This window comes from Cetorhinus maximus, unplaced genomic scaffold, assembly GCF_964194155.1.
Source record: "Cetorhinus maximus unplaced genomic scaffold, sCetMax3.hap1.1 HAP1_SCAFFOLD_366, whole genome shotgun sequence".
In the NCBI taxonomy this organism is placed as follows: domain Eukaryota; kingdom Metazoa; phylum Chordata; class Chondrichthyes; order Lamniformes; family Cetorhinidae; genus Cetorhinus; species Cetorhinus maximus.
In genome coordinates this window covers 13408-35664 of record NW_027596312.1, presented here as the reverse complement: position 1 = coordinate 35664, position 22257 = coordinate 13408, and the positions used below count along the sequence as shown (strand labels likewise).

At 45.5% G+C, this 22257-nt stretch overlaps 2 pseudogenes across 1 annotated transcript in view; one reads left to right on the top strand and one right to left on the bottom strand.

Annotated features, from left to right (window-relative positions):
- LOC144673435 (uncharacterized) overlaps nucleotides 1-11344 on the top strand; it is a 107120-nt pseudogene extending 95776 nt beyond the window's left edge. Inside the window, exon 2 of the transcript XR_013574312.1 lies at nucleotides 10235-11344. The product of XR_013574312.1 is annotated as an uncharacterized LOC144673435 (transcript). The remainder of the gene's footprint in view (nucleotides 1-10234) is intronic.
- Nucleotides 11345-19199: 7855 nt separating this feature from the next.
- On the bottom strand, nucleotides 19200-20404 carry LOC144673443 (uncharacterized; annotated as a pseudogene).
- Between the last annotated feature and the right edge of the window lie 1853 nt (nucleotides 20405-22257).

Genomic DNA, 22257 nt, shown 5'->3' with positions numbered 1-22257 from the left:
ACCCTGATACAATATGCAGATGACCTTTTAGTGGCCTCACCTACCCTGGTGGACTGTGTAGAGGACACAGTGACTTTGCTCCAATTCTTAGCTACAAGAGGCCACAGGGTATCGAGGTCTAAACTACAGTTCTGCCAGTCACAAGTCCAGTACCTGGGATTCACCTTGAAGGCTGGAACTCGGCAAATAGGACCTGAGCGAGTACAGGCTATCCTACGAAAACCCCCTCCGAAGACTAAAAAGGAAGTCCTTTCTTTTCTAGGCATGGTTGGCTATTGTCAACGATGGATACCCAATTATCGCCTGCCTGATGCTGTCCTCTGTGCTGCTACTCTGAAAGAAGCACCCGCACTCGTTCAATGGACTCCAGAACGGGAGTCAGCATTCCGAGCCCTCAAGACAGCTGTAACAACAGCCCCGGCTTTGGGGCTACCTAACTATGCGCGCCCTTTTCAGTTGCACTTCTGTGAGAAGGAAGGAATCTCCACGGGAGTGCTTACACAGGACCATGGAGGAGGAAGGAGGTCAGTTGCTTACTACTCTACGGCTCTCCCTGCTGTAGTACTGGGAATGCCTGCTTGTCTCCGTGCCATCGCAGCCACCGCTGCCATGGTCGAAAAGTCTTTACCGTTGGTCCTCGACCACCCTTGTCAGGTGCGAGTACCCCATGCTGTCATGTTACTTTTAAACTCCGCCGCTACACAACATTTTACTGCCTCACGATGTATGGGATACGGAGTAATTTTGCTATCACACCCCAATTACACCTACTGCCGATCACCTGCAATAATCCTGCCACCTTTGTGCCGGAGCCCTCAACCGATGCAGAGCATGGCTGCCTCACAGTGGTCGAACAGTCCACTTCCCCCAGGGTGGATCTGCGGATAGACCCCCTGCTCGATCCGGATGTTATCTTTTACACTGACAGCTCTTCTCATCGACCAAGAGACTATTTACTCCTCGCCGGTTATGCCATCGTGGACCCGCACCGCACTGTGGAAGCCTATGCATTGCCCCCTGGCACTTCAGCGCAGGCAGCGGAACTTTTTGCCCTCACCCGAGCCTGCATCCTGGCCGGTGATCAGGCAGCCAATATTTACACCGATTCCCGCTATGCCTTTGGTGTTGTGCATGATTTCGGACAGATATGGAAAAATCTGGGTTTTATTACATCAGCGGGAAAGTCCATCAAGCATTCCCAACTTGTATTAAACCTCCTCGAAGCAATTCAGTTGCCCAAGCGCGTGGCAATTATTAAATGTGAAGCACACACTAATTTAACTGATGATGTCTCCAAAGGGAATGCCCACGCTGACCAGGCAGCCAAAGGAGTAGCTGCCGCACAAGTACCTCTCCTGCAAGCTCTCCGCGTCTCCAGCCACCCTCCCATCCCTGTTTTAGAGTCTTCTGAACTACAGATAGCGCAACAAAACTCTACTCAACAGGAAAAGCGGACATGGGAACGGGCACAATGCAGTACTAAGGAAGGATTTTGGTTTCATCCGGATGGACGGGTGGTCCGTCCCCGAAGTCTGTTTTTGCCCCTGTATTGCCTAGTGCATGCACAGGCACACATGAGCAAAGGAGGGATGCAACATGCGATTAACCAACAATGGTTTGCGCCAGGCATAACCCCAACCATACAAAAAATCACTCGCTCTTGTTCAATTTGCCAGCAGAATAACAAAGGGCCAGCAGCCAAGTATGATCACCTCCCGATGCTCAAGATACCCTTCGAAAATTTACAGATTGATTTTGTACATATGCCCCCGGCCTTGGGATATAAGTATATGCTAGTGATAGTGGACATGTTCACCCGAAGCTTATCCCACACGAAAAGATGATGCTCGAACGGTAGTGAAAATATTGTGGAAAGAAATAATACCTAGATACGGAATACCTATGGGAATAAATAGTGACCGAGGGACTCACTTTACCGGAGAGATAGTAAAAGACTTAGCGCAGGTTATGGGATTTCAGTGGGAATTGCATATTCCCTACCAGCCAAAGTCCTCAGGGATGGTAGAAAGGGTAAATGGGGAATTTAAAAACGCCCTGTCTAAAGTTTGTCAGGATAATAAACTCCCGTGGCCAGAAGCATTCCCAGTAGTGCTTTATGCTATGCGAAATAGAAACAATAGAGCCACTGGAATAACGCCCCATGAAGCTCTTATGGGACATCCTATGACTACTGGAGCCCAGCCCCCTGTATGTGCCGAAAAATTAGCCTTAGTTTGGAACGATGAACAGACTTTGGCTTACGCCCAAGCACTATGCAAAACTGCAGCTGAATTGCATGAGAGAGTAAGGTGGGCTCAGGTGACCGCAGAAGATACTCCTATACACAACTTCCAGCCAGGTGATCAAGTGTATGTAAAAAATCTAAATAAAGACTCTCTTTCTCCTAGGTGGAAAGGACCCGACCTCGTGTTGCTAACAGCTCGGTCAGCTTTGAAGGGAAGGAAGACTGGATCCATGTCACCCGCTGTAAAAAACATTGTCTGGCGACAGTATAGCAACTGTTACTAAGTGATTTAACTTGCATTATGTATAGGATATTGTTATTTGTTATATTCCGCAGAGTATGCCCAAGGGACCCTCACCCAAACACCTTTTTGTCTCTATGCCGCACCTATGCTAGAGAGGTAGGACAGGGTGCCTGTTGGATATGTGCCCAGACTCCCCAACATGGGAGAGAGACGGGTAATTGGCGTGTTGTTCCTCTAAATGACGCTGAGTATGCTGACGTTCGAACTTTGGATATTGTAACACCGCAGCACAATATGTTTCGGGGTTGGTTCCGTCGCTCTCCACCTGCCAATGGGTGGAACTACACAGAACATGGGATTAGAATTAGACCCCCGTTAGAGCCGGTAAACGCCACCTGCTGGTGTTCCAGCCTTACACTGAGCACTTATGATCTGGGATGAAGCTCCTGTCATACTACAGTATCATACATCTTTGACCTATCTGTCCGAAAGCCCGCCGGTGCTGAACATCCACCAGACCCTCTTAATGGTACATATTGGCTTTGTGGAGATAAAGCTTACCCCTGGTTGCCTGGGATGCCTCAGCTGTCCTTTTTCTCTAACATGTCTGTAGGAAATTCGGAAAAGAACAAAACCACTCCCACCTGGAGTGGCTGTTGCTACCTAGCATACTTAAATCCCTATCTTCGCCATATAGGTAAATCAGATATGCACCCACATTGGCGCCTACATCGCCGTGGCATCTCGGAATCTGAACGATTCTGGATGATTGCTTTGCCCCCTTATGGATCAGCTCGTAATTTACGTGAAATTATCAACCTGGCAGCTGCGCTTGAAAAAGTCGCTAATTCAACGGCTGATGCTCTGATTAAAACACAGAAGCAGATCTCAGCCAGCACCACTGAAATGATAGCATTACGCCTAACCGTATTACAAAACAGGATGGCCCTTGACTTCCTTCTAGCTGAAAAAGGTGGCACTTGTGCTATGATAGGCTCAGAGTGCTGCACTTCAGTCCCCGATGTCTCTGAAAATATCACTGACTTTGGAAAGCATGTCATGGACAAGGTACAAGAAATAAAGAAGGCTGGGGAAAGTTCGAGCGATTTTTATAAAAAAGATTCTCAGTGGTCTACAATACTAGGTTGGTTTTCTGGTTGAGGAAGTTGGTTGCTATACTTTTTAATTGGGATAGTCGTAGCATGTATCATAGGGTGCTGTGCGTGTGTTACTTTACGGATTTGCTGCTCCCAGATTATCAATAGTGTCTCCACTGGATTAGGGGGTGCCCCAATCATTCCCCAAATGATGCGCACTGGCCCCAGCGAAGCCCACTGGTGGGGAGAGAAAGTTTACCCCGCCAGGGACCGGCCTTTTCCTCATGGTTATGAACCCCCGTATGATGATGAAGATATTATTCCTCACTGGTGTTAATCTAAAAGAAAAGATTAACAAGGAGGGACAGTGGAGGAATAAAATATGTGTGTAATTGGGGATGAAATAAAATACACATATAATTGTGAATGAAATAAAATACACGTATAATTGTGAATGAAATAAAATACACATACAATTGTGAATGAAATAAAATACACCTATATTTGTGAGAGAAATAAACTTAAAATACATGTATAATGTAATTTACTGTAGACTGTCCCCAAACAGTCACGCAGCCAGCACATAAATTAGCAAATCAAAGGGCCAGTGCTACCTTCCCAGACTAAGGGGCTCCGGATGTCAGATACGGTGGCAAAATCTAAGAGAAAAAAACTATTGTGAGTGTGCATTGCCCAGGATATGTAACCAATTATCACTGTCTATTTGCTAAACCATTGACATTGTCCTGTCTATTTGCTAAACCATTGACATTGTCCTGTCTATTTGCTAAACCATTGACATTGTCCTGTCCATTTGCTAAACCATTGACATTGTCCTGTCCATTTGCTAAACCATTGACATTGTCCTGTCTATTTGCTAAACCATTGACATTGTCCTGTCTAATCGTGAAACCATTAACACTGATTGCTATTTTTTGAAACCATTTGAAACTATTGTAATTGCCCAAGTTTCTGTCACGAATCTTTTGCTTTATCTATGTGTGTAAAGAGGTGCTAGGCCTGCTGAGTTTTTCCAGGTAATTCTGTTTTTGTTAGGCAGAGACTGGTTCGCTCCGTTGTATGCAACTAGGCTCTCCGTGATATCACGACTTTAATAAAGACTTCCTAGACAAACCTCCAGGTTCTGAGTGTTCACTCCGTTTTTCTGCGACAGATTCTGTGGTGACAAGTGGTCCTCGTGTTTTTATCTGAGACAGGCCTCAGCCCAGTCATTTGCCCCGAGTGTTGATGTGATGGTTCAAGCGAAGAGATGCCGGGTACCGGGAGCAGCAGGAACAATAAATAAAACGAAGGTGTCAGTAAATACTGATATAGTTTATTTGTATCTAGTTCCATTTTTATAAATTCTGCTGAATGTGGCCCTCACCCAGTGTCAGGATATTGGATCAGAGCCACCATGGAAAATGAATTTGACACTGGTGAGATAGACAATGTCAACCGGATCCTCAGTATCTCTAACCTCCTCCAGCCCCACAACCCTTCCTGTAAATACAAGGTGGTGTTCTTGGATTACACCCTGAGATAGACAATGTAATTATATTTTAACCTTTATTCTTCAAGTAAAGTATCTCTCGTCGGGCTGTTCTCAAGGTTGCGCAAGATGAAACCAAACAGTGATTTATTTGTACTTCTTGCAGTTTAGTTACTGTATTCACTGCTCATGATGTGGTCTGCTCTACATTGGGAAGACCAAACACAGATTGGGTGATCACTTTGTGGAACAACCTCCGTTCAGTCTGTGAGCTTGACCCTGAGCTTCCGGTCACTTGTCATTTTAATTCTCCGCCCCACTCCCACTCTGACCTCTCTGTCCTTGGCCTCCTGCGGTGTTTCAATGAAGCTCAATGGGGACTCGAGGAACAGCAGCTCATCTTTCAATTCGGCACTTTACAACCTTCCACACTCAACATCGAGTTCAGCAGTTTCTGCACCAACAGTGAGTTGTCAGGATCTGGAACATTCTACCTGGAAAGGTGCTGGAACCTGATTCTATCAGGAATTTTAAAAGGGAGTTGACAGGGATTTGGGATTGAGGAACTTACAGGGTTACAAATAGAAAGTGGGTGTGTGGGACGAATACAACTGCTCTTTCAAAGAGACAGCACAAGCACAAAGGGTTGAATGGCCTCCTTCTGTGCTCTAAGTTTCGATGATTCTAGGAGTTGGCCATTTAGCCCCTCGAGTCTGTCCCACTATGCAATCAGATCACGGCTGATCTGTGACCCTTTGTCTCCTGTCCCTTGATTTATACCTTGTGTTAGGAAGGATCTATCAATGCCAGATTGAAACTGAACATTGATCAAGCATGAACTGCTAATTCAGGAAGAGAATTCCAAACTTCTCCCAACTTTATCTGAAGAAGATTTTCCTAATCTCATCCCTGAAAGTTCTGGCTCTAAGTTTTAGACTATGTTCCTCAGTCCTGGATTCCCCAACCAATGGAAATTGTTCCCTTCTATCTACCACACCATGTCCAATTTATATCATGAAAACTTCGAGAAAATCCTCCCCAAACTTCTAAATTCCAGGGAATACAAACCTCGCCGTGAGATGATGAATATTGGCAGAATGAATAGGGTACTCAATGGTACAGTCCTAAAGGGTGTGTAGGGACTGGGGGACCTGGGGTTGATGTGCATACACATTTGAAGGCGAAAGGACATATTGAGAGAGCAGTACGCAAAATATATGAGATCGTGGGCTTCATAAGCAGATTTAATGTGTATAAACACAGGGAAAATAAGCTGACCCGTCATAAAGCTCTGGTTAGGTCACAACAGGAGTATTGCATCCAGTTCTGGTCTCCACACTTTAGGAAAGGGGTGAGGGTCCTTGAGAGGATGCGGAGGAGATTTACCAGAATGGTTCCAGGAAGAAGGGAATTCGGTTACAAAGTGAGATTGGAGAATCTGAAGTTGTTCTTCTTGGAGTTACAGAGTTGAGGGGAGATTGGATAGAGGTGAACAAGATTGTGACAGGTTAAGATAAGGTGGACAAAGAAAATGTTGTTTCCATCTGGTGATGGTACAAAGATTAGGGGGACACAGATTCAAGGTTATGGGCAAAAGATACAGGGCAAATGCAGGGAGGAATATTTTACACAACATGTGGTAATAACCCAGAACTCACTGCCTACGAGCAGGCTGGAAGCAGACATGATAAATGCTTTAAAATTAAATTGGACCAGCATTTAAGAGAAATAAACATGCAGGGGGTTGAAGACACAGCGGGGCAATGAGACAGACTGGACTGCTCTACAGAGAGCTGGCATTGACTCAGTGGGCTGAATGGCCTCTATCTGTGCTGTAATTACTCTGATGCATTTGTTTGACCACTCCTCATAATTTAACCCTTGGAGTTCAGTTGTTATTCAGGTACATCTGCACTGCTCTCCCACTAAGGCCAATATGTTCTATCCTTCCTAAAGTGTGATGCCCAGAACTGAACACAGTATTCCTGTCCTGATGAAATTTCATGTTGACTCGAAACATTAACTCTGTTTCTCTCCACAGATGCTGCCAGGCCTGCTGAGTACTTCCAGCATTATTTATTTTTATTACAGTGGTTCAGGTGCAGTCTAACCAGGATTTTGAAAATGTCGGTGCTTTTCCCACAAACAGAACAAACCTTTTTCCTTCCACAGTCAAAGTCCGATGATATTCAGGACCTGAGGAATCGAGTGACTCTGTTAGATCTTGATGTGAAGTTTGGTTTGAGTTTCCCATCTGCAAATCCGTCCCATTGAAAATCCTGTACAAAGGACATTATAAAAATCCATCCCTGTCAGTCCAGGATAGAAATTAAGAGACAAACATTTCTCTGGGATGGAGTTTGCTGTGTGTAAATCCTCCCCTTCTAACCCCCTGTAAAAGGAGTTTCCAAACACTGGGTGTAAACTGGGCTCCGGGAGTTTGTAATCCGGGTTTGGAGTCGTACACCGGGTGTTTGTGAACCCTCCCAGTCCACCCTCCGGCTCCATTCCTCTCCTGCACTCGGCCCTTTCTCACCCGCTGGACTTTCAACCGGGCCGCCTTGATCCCGATCCCCACCCGCGCTGCGCATACTCCAATTCAAGCCCGGCCACGCCCCTCATTCACTCCGATTGGCCGGAGGAACAGCCGCTCCCGCTGGTCCTCCAGGCCCGCCCCCTGTCCCTATTGGTCCGGAGCTACCGTCAATCATTGTCAGCTGGAGCATGTGTAGCGCGTGAAATCAGGCGTGAGGAGATCTAGAGCGAGCGGATTTAAAATGCGGGATTTACAAAGAGCGAGTGCGGACTGAGAGCTGGAAAAAAAAACCCGTGAGCATAGATAGGGCTGGCGGATGAGTTGGGAGGCTTTATGAATTCACGGTCTCTGTCCTAAACCCTCAATAATGAACCATCCTTCCAAACACAGATTAGGCAATTTCTCCGGAAGTAGGCCCGAGTTAACGGCCGCCAACTTTATAGGGGGCAAGGAGCAGCAGAGCGCATGTGCGGTCACCATCTTTATAGAGGGCAAGGCGCAGCAGAGCGCATGTGCGGTCACCATCTTTATAGGGGCAAGGCGCAGCAGTGCGCATGTGCGGTCACCATCTTTATAGGGGGTAAGGAGCAGCAGAGCGTATGTGCGGTCACCATCTTTATAGAGGGCAAGGAGCAGCAGAGCGCATGTGCGGTCACCATCTTTATAGGGGGCAGGAAGCAGCAGAGCGCATGTGCGGTCACCATCTTTATAGGGGCAAGGAGCAGCAGAGCGCATGTGCTGTCACCATCTTTATAGGGGGCAAGGAGCAGCAGAGCGCATGTGTGGTCACCATCTTTATAGCGGGCAATGTCCAACAGGGAGCATGCGTGGGCGCCATCTTTACAGAGGCTGCAGGCCCGGATGAATGACCCGAAGGAGGGACAATAAATCAGAGATAGAGCTTGGTGTGAAATCAATGGGTTGTTGTAAAACAGGAGATCAGGGGAACAGTCAGAAACAACAACAGCTTCTATTAACATCATAAATCATCCCAGTGAGCTTCACAGGGAAATTATAAAATAAAGTATAACATTCAGACACAGAAGGAGGTGACCAAAATACTTAAATAGTCGCTTGTTTGTACAGAATTTGATTATTACTGAAAAAAGAGACAAGCTGTCAAAGCTTTTCCTGTTGCACTCACCAGGACAGACGCAAGAATCCCAAATTTCAAAGGGAATCACAATTTATACTGCACGAGAAAAGGGTGCTGATTGGTTGGACCGTCGGCTCTGATTGGTTGTTGCCATGGACAATACAGCCAGGAGCTGTCATCCCCTCTGCTTTTGTTTAACTCCACAAAAGATCCCGTGCCTGGACTTGTTCCTTCTGCCTGCAGAGGCCAGGTCCCTGTGGATGAACATATGTAGCTTCTAGCAAGTGTAAGTGAGACACATTACAAGCCTGACTGATAATTTTTGAAATTTGGTATTCTTCCCTCTATCCTGATGAGTACAAGATAAAATGTTTTGACAGAATGTCTTTTTTTATTAATACTAAGTTGTCTTAAAGGGGGAAAGTGTGGTAGACAGAGGGAGAGAATCTCAGAGCTTGGGGTCGAGGGAACTGAAGGCACGGACACGAATGGTGGAGAAATTAAAACAGGGAATGCTAGAATTAGAGCAGTGCAGATATCATAGAGGGTTGTGGGTCTGCAGGAGCCACAGAGAGGAGGCCATTGGGGGATTTGAAAACAAGGATGAGATTTTTAAAATCGAGTCGCTCCTTGAACGGGAGCCAAGGAAGGTCAGGGAATGGGCCTAGCTGTGAGTGAAGACACAGACAGCAAAAATATGGATGTCTTCAAGGTTACGGAGGGCAGAATGTGGGAGACCAGCCAGGAGTGTGTTGGAATGGTCAAGTCTGGAGGTAAAAATGGCTGTGATAAGGGTTTCAGCAGCAGATGAGACACTCCTGAGACAGGGGTGGGGTCGGGTGATATTACGGAGGTGGAAACAGGCGATCTTAGTAATGGCACAGACATGAGGTCAGCAGCTCATTTCGAGATCAAATGTGACACCGAGGTTGTGAACAGACTGGTTTAATCTCAGACCGTTCCCAGGGAAAGGGATGGAGTTGGTATCTGGGAAATGGAGATTGGAGCAGGGACTGAAAACAGTGTCTTCAGTCTTCTCAGTGTTTAATTGGAGGTAATTAGTCATCAGGAAGAGAAGCAGGAACCAGAATGGGCCATGAGACTGATCCCAGGTTTAACTCAGTTAGAGAGGGAGAGAAGGAAGGAAGGAAACTCTGGGACATTGGGAGAAACCACCTTCATAATCGCTCATTAAATCTCCACACAGTTAGTTTTGAACACAAGGTTAACATCTGCTATTCTGTCTGGTCGGTCAGGGGGTTTCAGATTAATGTTTTGTCACGAGTAATCACTGAGGTGAATGATCAGACATATTGTCAACTCCAATTATAGAAATTTGTTAAAAATATACAGAAAGAATTGTCCAAAACTCTGTTTGGATTTCAGCACAGGGAGGAGGGAGTGTGTGGGATGGGGATTTGCAGCTTTGGGGGAACAAGAGAGGAAAAAATGTTCCATAGAATTGTCTGTTCTGAATTTCTATCCTGTTCTTACAGTGATGGATCTTGTAAACTCCTTTTACAGATAATTAGAAGGGGAGGATTTTCAGGCAGGAAACTCAAACCAAACATCACATCAAGATCTGACACAGTCACTCGATTCATCAGGACCTGAATATCATCACCTTTGAATGTGGACGGAGAAACGTTTGTCTGTTCTGTCTGTGGGAAAAGATTTCAAACATCAGTGTGACTGGAAAAGCACCGAGACACACACACACCCGAGTGAGAGTGTTCCAGTGAACTGACTGTGGAAAGAGCTTTAACCAGTTACACAGCCTGAAATAACATCACACCATTCACAGCAGGGAGAAACTGTACACGTGTTCTCTGTGTGGACGAGGCTTCAACTGATCATCAAACTTAGAGAGACACAGGGACACCTGGACCATGGAGAAACCGTGGAAATGTAAGGACTGTGAGAAAGGATTCAATCGTCCATCCGAACTGGAAACCCATCGACGCAGTCACACTGGGGAGAGACCGTTCACCTGCTCTGAGTGTGGGAAGGGATTCAAGCGGTTATCCCACCTGCTGACACACCAGCGAATTCACACTGAGGAGAGGCCATTCAGTTGTACTTCCTGTGGAAAGAGATTCAGGACTTCATGGAACCTCAAAGTACACCAGCGAATTCACACTGGAGAAAGGCCTTTCACCTGCTCCGAGTGTGGGAAGGGATTCACTCGGTCATCCCACCTGCTGACACACCAGCGAGTTCACACTGGAGATAGGCCATTCACCTGCTTTGAGTGTGGGAAGAAATTCACTCTGTTATCCCACCTGCTGACACACCAGCGAGTTCACACTGAGGAGAGGCCATTCAGTTGAACTTCCTGTGAAAAGAGATTCAGGACTTCATGGAACCTCAAAGTACACCAGCGAATTCACACTGGAGAGAGGCCTTTCACCTGCTCCGAGTGTGGGAAGGGATTCACTCAGTCATCCCACCTGCTGACACACCAGCGAATTCACACTGCAGAGAGACCATTCACCTGCTCCCAGTGTGGGAAGGGATTCACTCAGTCATCCACCCTGCTGAAACACCAGCGAATTCACACAAGGAGAGGCCATTCCGCTGCACTTCCTGTGTAAAGAGATTCAGCCTTCATTCCACCTCAGTGTACGCCAGTGAATTCACATGGGAGACAGGCTGTTCACCTGCTCGGAGTGTGGAAAGGGATTCACTCATTTATCCAACCTGTTGAGGCACTAGCGAGTTCACAATGGGGAGATGCTGTTCACCTTCTCCGAATGTAGGAAGGGATTCACTTAGTCATCCCACCTGCTCAGACAGCAGTGAGTTCACAAGTGTCTGCAGAGGTTGGATTCTGCTGTTATTGCTGCTGTTAATCACATGCGGAACTGAACTGTGTTCATTCTGACAGTTTTGGTTTGTTTCTATTGCTGTTCATAATCCCTGTAACTGGGCTGAAGTTTAATATCTTGAAGTCTGTTAAATAAATCAGTTTTGTTTCATACTCTCAGAATGTCGAGTCCTTGATTTCTCCAGGATAAGAGAAGACTGATTGATGTCCTGTTCCTAATGGCTCCATTTTTGGATCTTTTCTCCTCTCTTAACTCTAGATTCTTTCAGTTCTCAGACCTTTGGTTACTCTCATGGATACGTCCCAGCTCCCCACAACTCCCAGAGAGCCTTGGGATCCAGGGAAGTATCAGTGTTAAAAACAGAAAATGCTGGAAATAACCGATACTTTTCCAAGTGCCAATTGATTTTCTCCCAGATTATTGTCTCCAGCCTTTCCCCACAACTGATATGAAGCTGATTGTCCTAGAATAGCTGTGTTTTTGAACAGGGGTGTAACATTTACAATCTATCAGTTCTTTGACACCACTACTATATAAGGAGGATTGGAAGATTGTGACCAGAGCCTCCACAAGTTCCATGTGAAGGATGCTGTCTCTGACAGTGCAGCAGTCCCTCAGTGTCACCCTGGAGTGTCAGCCTAGATAATGTGCTCAGGTTTATTAATATTTCCTCTTGTTATTGATGTGGGTCATTAAGAAACAATGGACTCTTATGATGTCATCCAGTCCCAGTGCAATGATGTCATCCAGTCCCAGTGCGATGATGTCATGAAGACTATTAAATACCAGCGGAGCCTTAGTGGTGAAAACAGTTTTGTTCGAGATGGCAGCAAGTCCATTACTGATAGATGTGGATTATGAAGCTGAGCAACACGTACAGTATATATCCCATCTCCTGACACTCTGCCCCCACCTCTCGACACACTGCCCCCATCTCCCAACACCCTACCACCATCTCCTGACACTCTGCCCCCACCTATTGACACACTGCGCCAATCTCCCGACACTCTGCCCCCATCTCCCAACTCCCGACATGCTGCCCCATCTCCCGACACTCTGCCCCATCTCCCGACACACTGCCCCATCTCCCGACACACTGCCCCATCTCCCAACACTCTGCCCCCCATCTCCCGACACTCTGCCCCCATCTCCTGACACTCTGCCCCCGTCTCCCGACACTCTGCCCGCATCTCCCGACACACTGCCCCATCTCCCGACACTCTGCCCCCATCTCCCGACACTCAGCCCCCGTCTCCCGACACGCTGCCCCATCTCCTGACACTCTGCCCCATCTCCCGACACTCTGCCCCCATCTCCTGACACGCTGCCCCCATCTCCCGACACTCTGCCCCATCTCCTGACACTCTGCCCCATCTCCCGACACTCTGCCCCCATCTCCTGACACTCTGCCCCCATCTCTCGAGCAACCCGTCTCTACCTCTGCTGAACCCACACAGGATGCACCATGTTGAAACCAGAGGAAAGGACTGGGTGAGAAATTGTAATTCACCAAGGGTGTGCACATGGGGGTTTGACAAAATATTAAGTTTCCTGTTTATAACAATGAAACTTAAAACGCATTGATTGGAACCACTTCCAGCTCTTGTCCATTCTGACATCCCATGGGCCAGCTCGCCCTCTCACTGGGTTCATGCTGAATGTCAATCCAGGCTGGGAGCCATTGGGTGGATGTGCAATGGGTGGGTGAGTGGCTGAAGGAATGTTCAGTTCACAGGGAGGGGGATGGGGGAGGGGGGTTGGTGCTGGTGGTGGGAAGTGTTCATTCTGAAGGAGTCCCACCTGAAACAGTGACCACTAACTTATCACTTTCTAATGGTGATTGACCTGCTGTGTACTTCCCCAGGTTTGTTCTGTTCAGTATTTATATATTTTTTATCTTTGCTAAAACATATTGTTCTGACACTGAAATACAGAGAATTTTAATTATGTTAATGTCAATCTCCATCGAGTGCACAGGAGGACTCAACTGGTCCAAACTTTTTATGGTATCAATAAACAAAAATCCTACAAGATGTTTTTTAGGGGAATTGTTTTTGTCTGAGACCCGGGACAGTCAAACTATGACCCAAAGTTCAGATTTGGGCCTTGAGCCTGGGATATGGGGCCCACATACATGGAGCACCATTACCAGATGTCCTTCATCCCCGATTTTAATCACTCCACCATTGGTGGTCGTGCCTTCAGCTGCCTGGACCCTAAGCTCTGGAATTTCCTCCCTAAACCTCTCACCTTTCTCATTCACTTTCCCCCTTTCAGACACTCCTTATAACTGACCTCTTTGACCAAGCTTTTGGCCATCTGGCCTAATCTGTCCTGCTCCTGTGAAATTCCTTGGGACATTTTATCATGTTAAAAGCTTGATATAAATAGAAGTTGTTGTTGTTCTTCACAGTATCACATTATCTTTACAGTGTAGAAGGAGGCCAATTTGTCCATCGAGTCTGCACTGACTCGCTGAAAGAACATTCCACCGAGTCCCACTCCCCTGCCTTATCCCCGTAACCTTGCACATTCTCTCTCTTCATGTAACAATCCAACTCCCTTTTGAATACCTCGATCGAACCTGTCTCCACCACACTTTCAGGAAGTTTGTTCCAGAATCCAACCACCCTCTGGGTGATTTTTTTTTCCCCTCACATCACAATTGCTCCTTTTTTCAATTATTTTGAATCTGTGCCCTCCAGTTCTTGATGTTCTTTTGAGTGCGAACATTTTCTCACTACCCTGTCCCTACCGCTTAGGATCTTGAATACGTCTATTAAATCTCCTCTCAGCCTTCCTTTCTCCAAGGAAAACAGTCCTAACCTCTCTAATCTATCCTCATAGCTACAGTTCTTCATCCCGGGAATCATTCTTGTTAATCTCCTATGTATTCTCTTCAAAGCCTTCACATCCTTCCTCAAGTATGGTGCCCAGAACTGGACACAGTACTCCAGGTGAAGCCTGACAAGTGTCTTATATAAGTTCATGACCTCCTTACTCTTGTACTCAATACCCATATTAATGAAGTCTAAGATACTAAATGCTTTATTAACTGCTCTCTCAACATTCCCTGCCATCCTCAATGACTTAAGTACGTACACACAGAGGTCCCTCTGTTCCTGCATCTCCTTTAGAGGCTCTCCCTTTATTTTATGCTATCTCACCATACATTTCCTGCCAAAACAAATCACCTCACACTTCTCTGCATTGAACTTCATCTGCCACTTGTCTGCCCAATCCACCAAAATGTCTATGTCCTTTTGAAGTTCATGACTTTCCCTATCACAGTTGACAACATTTCCAATCTTCGTATCATCTGCAAATTTTGAAATCATGCCCTGCACACCACAGACTAGGACATTAATATATATCAGGAAGGGCAAGGGTCCCAACACTGACCTCTGAGCAATTCCACTACAAACCTTCCTCCAATCTGTAAAACAACCATTTACCACTACTCCCTGGTTCCTGTTTCTCGGTTAGTTTCTTATCCAAGTTCCTACTTTCCCTTTTATTCCATGGCCAAGAATTTTGCTGAAGTGTTTCGTGTGGCACCGTATCAAATGCCTTTTGAAAATCCATATACACCACATTAACGTTTCCCTTATTAACCCTTTCTGATACCTCCTCAAAACACTGCAGCAAGTTAGTTAAACATGATTTTTCCCTTGATGAATCCATGCTGGTTTTCTTTAATTACCCTGCACTTGTCTAAGTGATGATTGATTTTATCCCGTACTTATTGTTTCCAGAAGTGTCCCTGCCACTGAGGTCAAAATGACTGGCCTGTAGTTGCCAGCTTTATCCTTACATCCCTTTTTGAACAAGGGTGTAACATTCACAGGTCTCCAGTCCTCTGGCACCTCTTCTGTGTCTGAGGAAGGCTGGAAGATTATCACTTGTGCCTCTGCACTTGTATTGCCTCTGTTCTTGCAGTTGAGTGAGACCTGACCACTTACTGAGTGAGTGAGTCTGTAACAATGTAACTCAGATAGACACAGCTTGTTGGAACAGACCTGGGGAGAAGGAAGCTTTGAATTAGCCACTGGACTTTCTGTTCTCCACAATTGGGAATAGGTAATGCTTTCCAAACATTCAAAACAACGAATCAAGTCAATAAGGAGCATTTGTTTTTAGCTGAATTATTTGGTAGAATTGGAGTGAAGGAGTGGTATTGACCCACAGCCTGAGTCACCACTTTAAGGACAGGAAGAGTGAGAATCTGGAGAGGGGAAAAGAATTAGTTGGAGACCATGCACTGAATCTGCAACAATGAGCAGAGAGGGGGAGGAGTGTGTGGGACAGGGATGTACAGATTTTGGGGAATGAAAGGCGAAAGAATATTCCACAGAAACTAGAATTGTCTGTTCTGAGTTTCTAGCCTTACTGACATTGATGACTTTTGTCAACTGTGTTTACAGGGGATTAGAAGGAGAGGATTTTCATATGGGGAAACTCAAACCAAAAATCTCGACAAGATCTTATGGAATCATTGAAATCAGATGTTATCAGTCTCTGATTATGGAGGGAGAAATGGTTGTCTGTGGGGAAAGATTCACATCATCAGTGTGACTGGAAAATCACCAGGACACAGACACCCGAGTCACAACATATATCGGGGTCAAACCTGGCATCAAGCATCCAAAAAGTCTGGTTTAGTCTCAGACAGTTGCCAGGGAGAGGAATGGAGTTGGTAGCTCAGGAATGAAAACAATGGGTTGAGTCTTCGCTATATTGAATTGGAGGAAATTTCTGTGCATTCACCACTGGATATCAGAGAAACAGTCTGATAATTTAACAAAAGTGGAGAAGTGGAGAGAGGTGGTGGTGAGGTAGAGCTGGGCACTGTGTACATGTGATAACTGACACTGTGTTTTCAGATGATGTCGTTGTGGGGAGAATGTTGATGTGAAATAAGAGGAGACCAAGGCTGGTTCCTTTGGGGACATCAGAGGTAACTGTGGGAGTGGGAAGGGAAGACATTACAAGTGATTCTCTGGCTGTGATTCAATAGAGAAGAATGGAACCAGGAGAGGGCAGCTCCACCCAGCTGGATGACAGTGGAGCGGTGTTGGAGCAGAATGGTGTGGGCAACATTGTCAAAGGCTGCAGACAGGTTGAGAAGGGATAGTTTCCCTTTGTCACTGTCACATAGGATGTCATTAGCGGCTTTGATCTGAGCTGTTTCAGTACAGTGGCAGGGGCAGAAACCTGATTGGAGGGATTCAAACATGGAGTTCTGGGAAAGATGGGCACAGATTTGGGAGGTGTGAACATGTCCAAAGAGTTTGGAGAGGAAAGGGAAATTGGAGTTGGGGCAGTAGTTTGCATGGATAGTGGTGTCAAGGGTTTGTCCCTTGAGGAAGGGGTTGATGGTTTGAGGGAGAGACGGACAGTATTTGAAGAGCGAAAACTGTTAACAATATCAGTGAACATGGGGAAGTTGGGTTATCAGCAATTCAGTGGGAAAAGGGTCAATTAGGCAGAAGGTGGGTCTCATGGACAAGATGAGCACTGAGGGAGTGGGGGGGGGTGGTCATGAGGGGAGATGGGAGAGAAACTGGAGAAAGATGTGGGTTCAGAGCTTGGACATGGGAGATGAACACTGCGAGGAGGGAAGCAGCAGAGGCAGCTGATCAGATTATTTCAATCTTAGTGACAAAGAAGCTCCATGAGCTCCTCACACTTGTTGGAGGTGAGGATGGAGGAGACAGGAAAGAAGAAGAGCCCTTCAAAATGAACTAACTTGTGTTAGACATGTTAAAAAGATTCAATACACTGTATTTAACAGAAAGCTGATTTATTTGACTTTTGTCCAGAATGTTAACATGTATAACTGGGCTGAAGTTTGTAAGGAATATATCTTTTCATTTCTGTTGGACTGTTGTAAAAGCATTTTTTTTCCCAATTTTCTTGGACTGTGGCTTGTCTTTAAAAACTAACATGGCTGCAGTTGAAAGACATGTTCCCTGGAACAGGATGTGGAATATACAATGTTGCTATCTCTTGGAACAGTGTGCCTGGTTGGACAAAATGATATTGGAAAGGAGGCCTAGGGAACTGCCTAGCGATGGAGTTTTGATTGGCTCCTGACCAAGTGGCCAGGTTCTGTGTGGCGATTGTGCAGTAGATCAGCTCCTAGCCTGAAAATAGGAAAGACCTGAAACCTCTCTCTCCTGTATTTTGTAAGACTCCAGTAATCTTGGCATTGCAGCCAGCTGGCAATTCCTCATACCACTGTATCCTGCTTTCTTTGAGATGCCCCTGTCAAGAGGAAAAGAGGGAAACGTCATGAAGCTATTCATGTATATATTATTGGAAAATATTTTTCTTTTAAAATAGAGGTTTAGTCTTTGGGTGTCTTAACTGGACAAAAGCCAGCTGGTCTGGGTGCTTTGATATGTACTAGTTGTGTGATGTAAGAGAGATAGAGTGCATTTCCATTTTTTGAATAGACCATTCAAAAAGTGGGGTGAATTCTGACACCTAGCTTGCAGAGACCAAGCAATATATTTATATTACTAATAAAATTGGTACTATGAAAGGGGTTTTATTGTTAGAGAGGTGGAGTTCAAAGAGGTTGGTGATACAATGAGAATTGACATTCAATGAGCTGTGCCAGGTATAACAAGACAGCCGTGTTGTGTGTGTAGGACAGAGGCAATGTAAGAAAAGCAGCTGTAAGCCTCCAACTGTCTCCACAGGAACCAAAGTGAAACGAACCTCATTTGGAATTTGTAAGGTGAAAATGCTTTGCCTGGTGTCTGGTTAAGTCTATGGGTTGCTGTTGCCTTCATGGAGAATAGTTTGGGAATTTAAAAGTTATGATCCTAGTAATTTGTAGCCATGTGCATATATTTAACTTGTGTAAATTAATAAAATGTTTCCTTTCGCTTAATATAAAACCTCTAGAGAGGTGGTGGTCTGATTCCTGAATTTAGAGTTGCACCTCAAACATAATATTTAAAATTATAGGTTATGATATTTGGTTAAAGTCTCCCTCTGGGATTTTTAAATAACTCAGCTTTATCAACTGCTTGGTCATAACAGAGAAATCACCAGTAGAAACATTAAAATCAAGCTTCAACCAGAGAACTACAGATTGCAAGTGCTGGGAGACCACCTCATGTCAGCCACAACAACCTACAAGGAATTTGGAAGAAAGCAATCAAAGTCAATCCATCTAATCCTGAACTCTGGATTGGTGTTATTGAACTGTTTTATCTCACTCTTAAAATCCATGTTTTGTGTGTCTTACGTGTGCTTGTGTGTGTGTTTGCATGTGTGTGTTTGCGTTTGTATTTGTGTGTGTTTATATTTGTGTGTTTGTATTTGTGTGTGTTTGCATTTGTATTTGTGTGTGTTTGTGTTTGTATTTCTGTGTGTGTTTGCGTTTGTATTTGTGTGTGTTTGTGTTTGTATTTGTGTTTGCGTTTGTATTTGTGTGTGTGTTTGCGTTTGTATTTGTGCGTGTTTGTATTTGTGTCTATTTGCGTTTGTATTTGTGTGTGTGTTTGCATTTGTATTTATGTGTGTGTTTGCGTTTGTATTTGTGTGTGTGTTTGCGTTTGTATTTGTGTGTGTTTGTGTTTATATTTGTGTGTGTTTGCGTTTGTATTTGTGTGTGTGTTTGTGTGTGTTTGTGTGTAGGGGTTTAAGAAGGGGTACAGCTTGTAATAGAGTTAAAAATTAGCAGTTCATGTTGCTTTTGCCACTGGTTAAAGACGATTTGTTTAATAAACAGTTATTTAATTGTTAAGTTTACAAACCTGGTGCTCGTATTCTGTTAACCTAAATTAGTTACTAGTTAGGTAGAATTGGGGCAATCTGGTGGTCTAATAAAACTTTTCACATTTGTCTTGGCAGTGGGGCTTGATATTACAGTGCACTATCCCCAGTGAGTTGTAACAAATTTATTAACATCAGCAGAAACAGACCCCAATGAACATGGTTCAGTCCTGGATGTGATTAACAACAAAATCCAATCACTATAGTTACTTGTGAACTCGCTGGTGTCTCAGCAGATTGGGTGAAGTAGAGAATTCCTTCCCACACATTGAGCAGGTGAACGGTCTCTCCCCAGTGTGAGTTCTGTGGTGTGTCAGCAGGTTGGATGACTGAGTGAATCCCTTCCCACACACAGAGCAGGTGAATGGCCTCTCCCCAGTGTGAACTCGTTGGTGTGTGCGCAGGTTGGATGACTGAGTGAATCCCTTCCCACACACAGAGCAGGTGAACGGCCTCTCCCCAGTGTGAATTCGCTGAGTACAGTGAGTTGAGATGATTGCCTGAACCCAGTCCCACAGTGAGAGCACCTGAACGGTCTCTCGTCAGTGTGAATACGTTGATGGAACATCAGTTCCCTGGAACTTTTGTAGCACTTCCTGCAGTCTGGGCATTTAAAAGGTCTCTCATTAGTGTGAACTCGCTGGTGTGTCAACAGGTTGGATGCATCAGTGAATCGCTTCCCACACTCGGAGAAGATGAACAGTCTCTCCCCATTATGAATTCTCTGGTGTGTCTGCAGGTGGGATAACTGAGTAAATCCTTTCCCACACTCAGGGCAGATGAATGGTTTCTCCTGAGTGTGAATTCGCCGGTTTCTCAGCAGGTGGGATGAATTTATGAATCCCTTCCCACACTCGGAGCAGGTGAACGGCCTCTCTCCAGTGTGACTGCGCCGATGAGTTTCCAGCTCAGATGGGGATCTGAATCCCTTCCCACAATCCCCACATTTCCATGGTTTCTCCCTGTTGTGACTGCATTTATGTTTTGACAGGTCAGATGATCGGCTGAAGCCTCGTCCACACACAAAACACGTGTACGGTTTCTCCCCACTGTGAACGGTGCTTTTTCCTTCCATGTTCAAAATCCTTCCAATAACCTGTTGATTTAAAACAGTAAAAAGGAATGAGAGAGAACCCACAAAAACACAAAGGCAGGTTGTGAAATTGATCTGAATGAATCTGGGAATTTGTGGGGCCGGCACGAGGACAAAGTGACAATGAAAACTGTTTGATTGTCATAAAAACCCAACTGGTTCACTAATGTCCTTCAGGGAAGGGAAACTGCCACCCGGTCTGGGCCGACACAAGACTCTGGCCTCTATAAGAACATATGAAATTGGAACAAGAGAAGACCTAACACCCCGTCGAGCCTGCTCCACCATTCAATACGATCGTGGCTGATCTTGGGCTTCAACTCAACTTTCCCGCCCACTCGCCATATCCCTCGACTCCCTGAGAGACCAAAAATCTCTCCATCTCAGCCTGAAATATATTCAGTGATGGAGCATCTGCAACCCACAGAGAATTCTCTGTGATAGAGAGAGGAAGATAGACAAGGGGAGTGGGAGAGGCAGAGAGAGAAGGGCAGTGGGAGAGGCAGAGAGAGGACAGTGGGAGAGGTAGAGAAGAAAGGGCAGTGGTAGAGGTAGAGAAGAAAGGGCAGTGGTAGAGGCAGGGGGTGAGGAGGGGGTTTTTATAAACCAACCACTAAACCAGAACTTTGACAAAACCTCCCAAATCCTCAACCTCCACCACCTGGAAAGCCCAGGGTAGCAGGTGAATGTGAACACCATCACCTCCAAGCCACATACCCTCCTGACTTGTCTGACATCCGGTACTGGATGAACAGAAATTTCCTCCATTTAAATATTGGGTAGACTGAAGCCATTGTCTCCAGTCCCCGCTACAAACTCCACTCCCTATCCACCAACTCCATCCCTCTCCCTGACAACTGTCTGAGACTGAATCAGGCTGTTCACAACCATGGTGAAATATTTCACCCCAAGATGAGCTTCCAACCACATATCCACATCATCACCAAGACGGCCTATTTCCATCTCAGTAACATTGCCCGACTCCAGCCCAGTCTCAGCTCATCTTCTGCTGAAACTCTCATCCATTTCTTTGTAATCTCTAGACTTAACTATCCTAACACGCTCCCGGCCGGCCTCCCACATTCAACCTCCCTGTAATCTTGAGGTCATCCAAAACTCTGCTGCCCGTGTGCTTACTCGCATCAAGTCTTGTTCACCCATCACCCCTGTGCTCAGTGACCTACAAGGGCTCTGGGATAAGAAGCAACATTTTTAATTTCTCATCCGTATTTTCAAATCCCTCCAGGGTCCCACCCTCCCTATCTCTGTAATCCAGCCTCACAACCCTCTGAGGTAGCTCAGCTCCTCTAATTCCGGCCTCCTGAGAATTCCTGATTTTAATCGCTCCACCATTGGTGACTGTTCTTTCATTTGCCTAGGCCACAAGCTCTGGAATTTCCTCCTTAAACCTCTCCTCCTCTCTTTCCTCCTTTAAGATAACACTTAAAACCGAACTCTTTGACCAAGTTTTTGGTCACCTGACCTCATATCTCCTTATGTGACTCAGTGGCAAATGTTGCTTTGGAACATTTCTGTGAAATGCCTTGGAACATTGTGTTTCTCTAGCACTTTCCATGTAAGACAAATTGTTGTTGTTGATTTGGAGATATATCACTGTTCCTTCATCATCGCCGGGTGAATAACCTGTAACTCCTTACCTAACAGCATTGTGGGAGCACCTTCACCACACGGACTGCAGCGGTTCAAGAAGGTCAAACATCATCTTCCCCACAGGCAACTGGGGATTGGCAATATATGCAGGGACCTGTCACATAGGCTAGACAAGCAACAGCCTGATATGGTCATCCTCACAGAATCATACCTTCCTGATAATG